Source organism: Hevea brasiliensis, chromosome 16, assembly GCF_030052815.1.
Source record: "Hevea brasiliensis isolate MT/VB/25A 57/8 chromosome 16, ASM3005281v1, whole genome shotgun sequence".
Classification (NCBI taxonomy): Eukaryota; Viridiplantae; Streptophyta; class Magnoliopsida; order Malpighiales; family Euphorbiaceae; genus Hevea; species Hevea brasiliensis.
In genome coordinates this window covers 563,559-570,594 of record NC_079508.1, presented here as the reverse complement: position 1 = coordinate 570,594, position 7,036 = coordinate 563,559, and positions in this window count along the sequence as shown.

Sequence of the window (7,036 nt, the reverse complement as noted above, 5' to 3'; positions counted from 1 at the left end):
TCTAATGCTGCTTCTGTAACTTATTACACATAGAAGCAAGCATGTAACACTTGTCTCTCATATCATGCTCCTTCCACTTGTCCAAAGTTTCACGTTCCTCTTGAGTGGCCTCTGGAGGTCAGGGACCAGGAACATTTGAGTCTAGAACATATCCTATATGTTCAAGGTTCAGGACAGGTTTCAAATTTCTTAGCCAATCAGATAGATTAGGTCCTGTCAACCTATTGCGATCAAGTATGCTTGCAAGAATATTGAATGGTGGTGGTTGTTCTGTGCTCATTATTATCAGAAAATTAACTACAGAAAAGAACTAGATTAATTAGTAAATGTATCATGTAATTAACCAAAATGATTATGGTCTTTTAATCAAATTAGTCTTCCCACTAACTTAGCGAATTCTACACTTCCAAAGTAGAAAACAGAAATCCTAGTTGGATGGATTTCTAATGGTTAATTGAATTCTTATAATCCTATTGATCATCCTCAGGCACATCCATTATTGGAATTATAATAAACTATAAGTGAACAACTCCTTGCCCATCACATCTCATGTGAGGTTCAATCCTTTACCTAGCCCCTAATGCTCAAAATCTCAGGCACATTCATTATTGACTTATCTTGCATTAGTTAAGTTGATCACATTGAGCCAGTAAACATGCAAATAATTTTAATGTCCTTAGGCACATCCATTATTGGCCACCAAACCATTTACATATTTATAACATCTCATGCTTAACAATTATTCTTAAGAAAATCTCTTAAATTAATTGCATCATATGCAACTATTTAAAATTTCTTAAAATAATTGCGCCAATGGAGGGCCCATGTTATAATTACTTTAATTATAGCATATCCAACTTAATCATTTGTTTGGAAGATTTTGTAGTCGTCCTAATTACTATTAAGGTCTTACTTTGCACATTATCCAATTATCATGCATATATCATATACTTTCATACATTCCCATACATCTCATGCATTCATGGATAATAAATATGGTATGATCATGGACTTTCTAAGGGATTCAATTCTGAGCCACCAAGAATTGAATCAGGGCATTCCTAGGTGCATTTCATTCATTCATATTACAAGAGTTGCTGAAGGAGTACATAATCAACACTTGTTCTTGAATTCCTCCCACTAGTCCCACCAATGCTCTTGACCTCCTTGATCTTCTTGCAATCCAATTACATAGTAATCCTTGGCATACCAAGGCGAATTTATAAGAACCAAATAAATGAAATTACAACCCAAAAAATATTACAACCTTTATAATACATGCCCAAAATAAATTAAAATAAATTAATTAATTTACAACCCAAAGAAACATAAAAGAAATAAATCCAATCACATTGATCTTTTATAGTCCATGATCATCTATCATGCATATCACTATTTAACAATTAAATAAAACATACATACTTAAATTAAATTGAATGTCTCATATTCAACTTAAAAATCCAGATTTGAATATGATTCAAACAAATTTAAAAATTCAAATTTGAATCACATTTAAACAAATTTAAAAATTCAGATTTGAATCACATTCAAACAAATTTAATTGTGTGATTATATTTCTAATTAAACAGTTTAATTAGACATAAAATGGGCCTTAGATCATACAACACTTGCACATACAACACCCATGTACCTTTGCGCACCATTGTGGTGCATCAACCATGCGCACCGTGGTGTTCAACATAGATGCCGCCACCTTGCTTTGCAACTAGCAATGAAATTTTGATCTCATGATCAAATCACACAATTAAATCATATAATCAACAATCTAAAAGGCAAATATAATGGCTCTAATACCAATTGAAGGAGCGGAAGCATGAAAAACACAAGTTTAGATCATTAAATTCAAAAATTTTTCATCTAGGGTCACATGCATCATGCAAGATTAGTTTTTTTATCTATTTTATTTCCATGATAAATAGCATATTAAAACTCTTTTAATATATTTTTAGATCTACATTTATCATTTAAGATTTTAGAATTAACATATTAATTCATTAGAATTCCTAGATTAGATCAAGAACAAGTGCACTAACCTTTTTGATGCACTGCAGTGTGTTTGGCACCTTTAGGATGCACCTAGGACACCAGATGTTATCCCTCTAGCTTGTTCACACCTAGATCATCAATGGAAGCCCCTTGAATAGCTTTTAAAGCCTTTCCAATCAATTAGAAAATCAAGTTTTCCCTTTTGAGAGATTACAGATGTAAATAGGACACTCGAAATAATTTTTAGTATTTTTAATTTAAGAGATTGTTGGCAAATTTCTTTGAATTGATGAGAGATGAAGAAGGTGAGAGGGAGAGCAAGGCAAGGGTGGTGGCACCAAAGAGAGAATGAGCAGCTTGTATTTTTCTTTTTCATTCTTTCCCTTATATAGCTAGGTCACCACTTAAAACCCTTGCCACATGTCACCTTCTGATTGGCTCTAGGGTTAATTGACCCTATCACATTGTACCAAGTGTCAAACCTATATTTAATATTGACTTTGATCATCTTATATGATTAAAAGACATATGGCAAGCTTATGTGTAATGCCATGTGTCACCATCTCATGGTGCCACATGTTACCCTGTGAAATGACCAAAATACTCCTGTGTCTTAATTTTGAGTTCTCAACCCAAAATAATTATTTCTCTTCTTCTAATTAATTTATATCAAATATAAATTAATTAATTAATCTCTATTAATTAATTTCTCATAATTAAATTCATATTTAAACACTTTAAATATAAATTTAACTTATACTATACATCCAATAACTTAGATTTGGTTTCAAGCCATGCTAGGGACTTTGCAATCTAATTGCAAACCAAACCTATTTAATTAATTAATTAAATCATATTTAATTTGGTGATTACTTGTGTATGTGTGTGACTTACTAGGCTCATCACTAATTGGCAATGAGATATGATATCAACTCTTAATATCATCAGAACTCTTTCTTACCATAAATGATTTCTCTAAATCATTTTATGCACCTCATAGACCATGGTTAACACCTAGCATAGCATGCCATGGCCACTCAATCAGTAATAAGGTTTACCTTAAATGAACCTATAATCATATGTTACCATGTACTAGAATCTCTCTATTACAAAATCCCAATTCGAGCTGGAGTCATGGTTTATGTCAAACCCCATTTGCTATGAATATTATGTTCTCTTTTAATTCCAATTCTTGATTAAAAAGATTTTCTTATCAGAAACTCTTTTCTGAATAAATCTATCTGTCCTGGCCAAGAACTTGAAATATCAAGAATAATTAAATGAACATAGGATTTTATTCCTATTTACTTAGGGTAACAGATTCCATCTTGATCAACACCTACCTCCATATATAACTAGTAGGAGTCAACACATGCCCATATACCCATACACAGAACAGATATGAAAGCAGTATCAAACTCAAATCACCTATATACAAGATAACTATACTATCTCAAGTCTAAAGATTATATGCACTGATATAATTTATGATAATACATTGACAAGAGTAAACTCCATGTGCTTGTCATAAATGTCACTGGTTCGACCTACTTTCATGTATAAGTGCCTATATGTTTGTTATATGGCATGAGACTCACCATTCCATCTTATTTACATCTCATATAAATAACTTGGGAATAAACATGATTACAATCTTTTTGGATAAGTCATGTCCTTATTGTGAATTTTTGGATAAGTCATGTCCTTATTGTAAAGTATCCTTAATTGTGAACCTATTTATGATACTTTATGCTAGAAATATTGTCACTCATATTCTTAACAACTTAATAATAGAATTTTTAATAAAATATCAATGGACCTTTTCTATTATACATAAATATATTATGTAAATGGAAAAGTGAAAATGTCTTTTATTAATAAAAACATGTACAAGATGCATATTAAATAATATGCTCTAGGGCACTTTCTGCAAAATGAGCGAAGGGTGAAAATCCGAAAGGATACCCCAGAAAAGAGAGTGAAAAAAAAGGGCTGGGAGTGAAAACCCAAAAGGGCGTTTCTAGTCAAAGGCGGCAAAGAAACAAGGATGATATCGAGATCAAGGGAAAGTAAAATACACAAAACACTTTTCAGAAGGTCACTTGAAACGATGGCGGTTGAGGGACTTCGAAGTTAACCGAGGATGTTTGTGAGATTTATCTCTATACTCTTACCCATAAAATTGGACCTTTGTTCTTTTTAATTATTATCTTCTTACGCCATGAATAAATTTGTGCATATCTCGTCTACCTTAATTTATATGCTATTAATTTATTGAATGCTTTCTTATAAGATGAGAATCTAAACACGGGTAACTTCATATACTTTATTTTGAGATTTACAGGAGGGCAAACAATCATCAGGCAACTGGTGCATTTAAGAAGCGAAAACTAGCAAGAATGCTTCCTGCAAAGCCAGCAAAGGGTCCAAAAAAAAAAAAAGGTAGGAGTGAAAACCCAAAAGGACGCTCCTAGCAAAATGAGGGAAAGGAGGCGAAAACCCGAAAAGGCGCTTTTTGCAAAATGAGTGAAGGGTGAAAATCCGAAAGGATTCCTCGAAAAAAAAAAAAAAACTAAATTAGGACTAAAAACCTAAAAGGGCACCTCTAGTCAGAAACTCTAAAATTAAGGAGGGAGCCAAAAGGGTGCTGGAGAAAATCATGAGCCAAGCCTCGAAACTCATTCTGACCTTTTCCATCAATCATTTATGTTCGGGATCTTATTAAGTAAACTTTGTCTAAAAGAACACCCTGCATCAAATTTGCTTTGTGAGCATGTAAGGTATACATGAAGCTTATTTACAATAGTTGGTTAAGTCAAATCCAAGTTGATTTTAATTTTCAGCATTTAATTCTTGTTGTCAACCTCTGGATTCAAAATCCAAGTTAATTTTAATTTTCAGCATTTATTTCTTGTCATCAACCTCTACATTCAAGATCCAAGTTGATTTTAATTTTTAGCACTTTAACAACCTCCGGATTCAAGATCCAAGTTAATTTTAATATTCAACATTTTTAATCTTATTATCAACCTCTGGAGTTAAGATTTAAATTGATTTTAATTTTCAGCATTTATTTCTTATCATCAACCTCTGGATTCAAGATCTAAGTTGATTTTAATCTTCAGCACTTTAATTATTGTTATCAACCTCTAGATTCAAGATCCAAGTTGATTTTAATTTTTAGCATTTATTTCTTATCATCAACCTCTGGATTCAAGATCCAAGTCGATTTTAATTTTCAGCACTTTAATTTCTTATTATCAATCTCTGGGTTCAAGATCCAAGTTGATTTTAATTTTCAGCATTTAATTTCTTGTTATCAACCTCTGAATTCAAGATCCAAGTTGATTTTAATATTCAGCATTTTAATTCCTGTTATCAACTTCTGGGTTCAAGATCCAAGTTGATTTTAATTTTTAGCATGTTAATTTCTTGTTATCAACCTCTGGATTCAAGATACAAGGTGATTTTAATTTCTTGTTATCAACCTCTGAATTCAAGATTCAAGGTGATTTTAATTTCCTGTTATCGACCTCTGGATTCAAGATCCAAGTTGATTTTAATTTTCAGCACTTTAATTTCCTGTTATCAACCTCTGGGTTCAAGATCCAAGTTGATTTTAATTTTCAGCATTTTAATTTATCGTTATCAACCTCTGGATTCAAGATCCAAGTTGATTTTAATTTTTAACATTTATTTCTTGTCATCAACCTCTGGATTCAAGAATAAGTTGATTATTTTAATTTTCAGCACTTTAATTTCCTGTTATCAACCTCTAGGTTCAATATCCAAGTTGATTTTAATTTTTAGCACTTTAATTCTTATTATCAACCTCTGGATTCAAGATCCAAGTTGATTTTAATATTCAACATTTTAATTCTTGTTATCAACCTCTAGATTCAAGATCCAAGTTAATTTTAATTTTCAGTATTTATTTCTTATCATCAACCTCTGGATTCAAGATCCAAGTTGATTTTAATTTTCAGCACTTTAATTTTTGTTATCAACCTCTGGATTCAAGATCCAAGTTGATTTTAATTTTCAGCATTTATTTCTTGTCATCAACCCCTGAATTCAAGATCCAAGTTGATTTTAATTTTTAGCACTTTAATTTCCTGTTATCAACCCCTGGGTTCAAGATCCAAGTTGATTTTAATTTTTAGCACTTTAATTTCCTGTTATCAACCTCTGGATTCAAGATCCGAGATGATTTTAATTTCCTGTTATCGATCTCTAGATTCAAGATCCAAGTTGATTTTAATTTTCAACTCTTTAATTTCCTGTTATCAACTTCTGGATTCAAGATCCAAGTTGATTTTAATTTTCAGCATTTTAATTTCTCGTTATCAAACTCTGGATTTAAGATCCAAGTTGATTTTAATTTTTAACATTTATTTCTTGTCATCAACCTCTAGATTCAATATCCAAGTTGATTTTAACTTTTAGTACTTTAATTTCTTGTTTTCAACTTCTGGGTTCAAGATCCAAGTTGATTTTAATTTTCAGCACTTTAATTTCCTGTTATCAATCTCTGGGTTCAAGATCCAAGTTGATTTTAATTTTCAATATTTTAATTTCCTATTATCAACCTTTGGATTCAAGATCCAAGTTAATTTTAATATTTAGCATTTTAATTTCTCGTTATCAACTTCTGGATTCAAGATCCAAGTTGGTTTTAATTTTCAGCACTTTAATTTCCTGTTATCAACCTCTGGGTTCAAGATCCAAGTTGATTTTAATTTTCAGCATTTTAATTTCTCGTTATTAACCTCTAGATTCAAGATCCAAGTTGATTTTAATTTTTAGCACTTTAATTTCCTGTTATCAACCTCTGGATTCAAGATCCAAGTTGATTTTAATTTTTAGCATTCAGTGCCCCTGTTTTCAATATTTGGATTCAAGATCCAAGTTGCTTTTAATTTCTTGTATCAACCTCTAGATTCAAGATTCAAGTTGATTTGAATTTCCAACGCTCTAATTTGCGGTATTGTATTTCAAAATTTCATCCGCCCAAAATATGGTTCTAAAT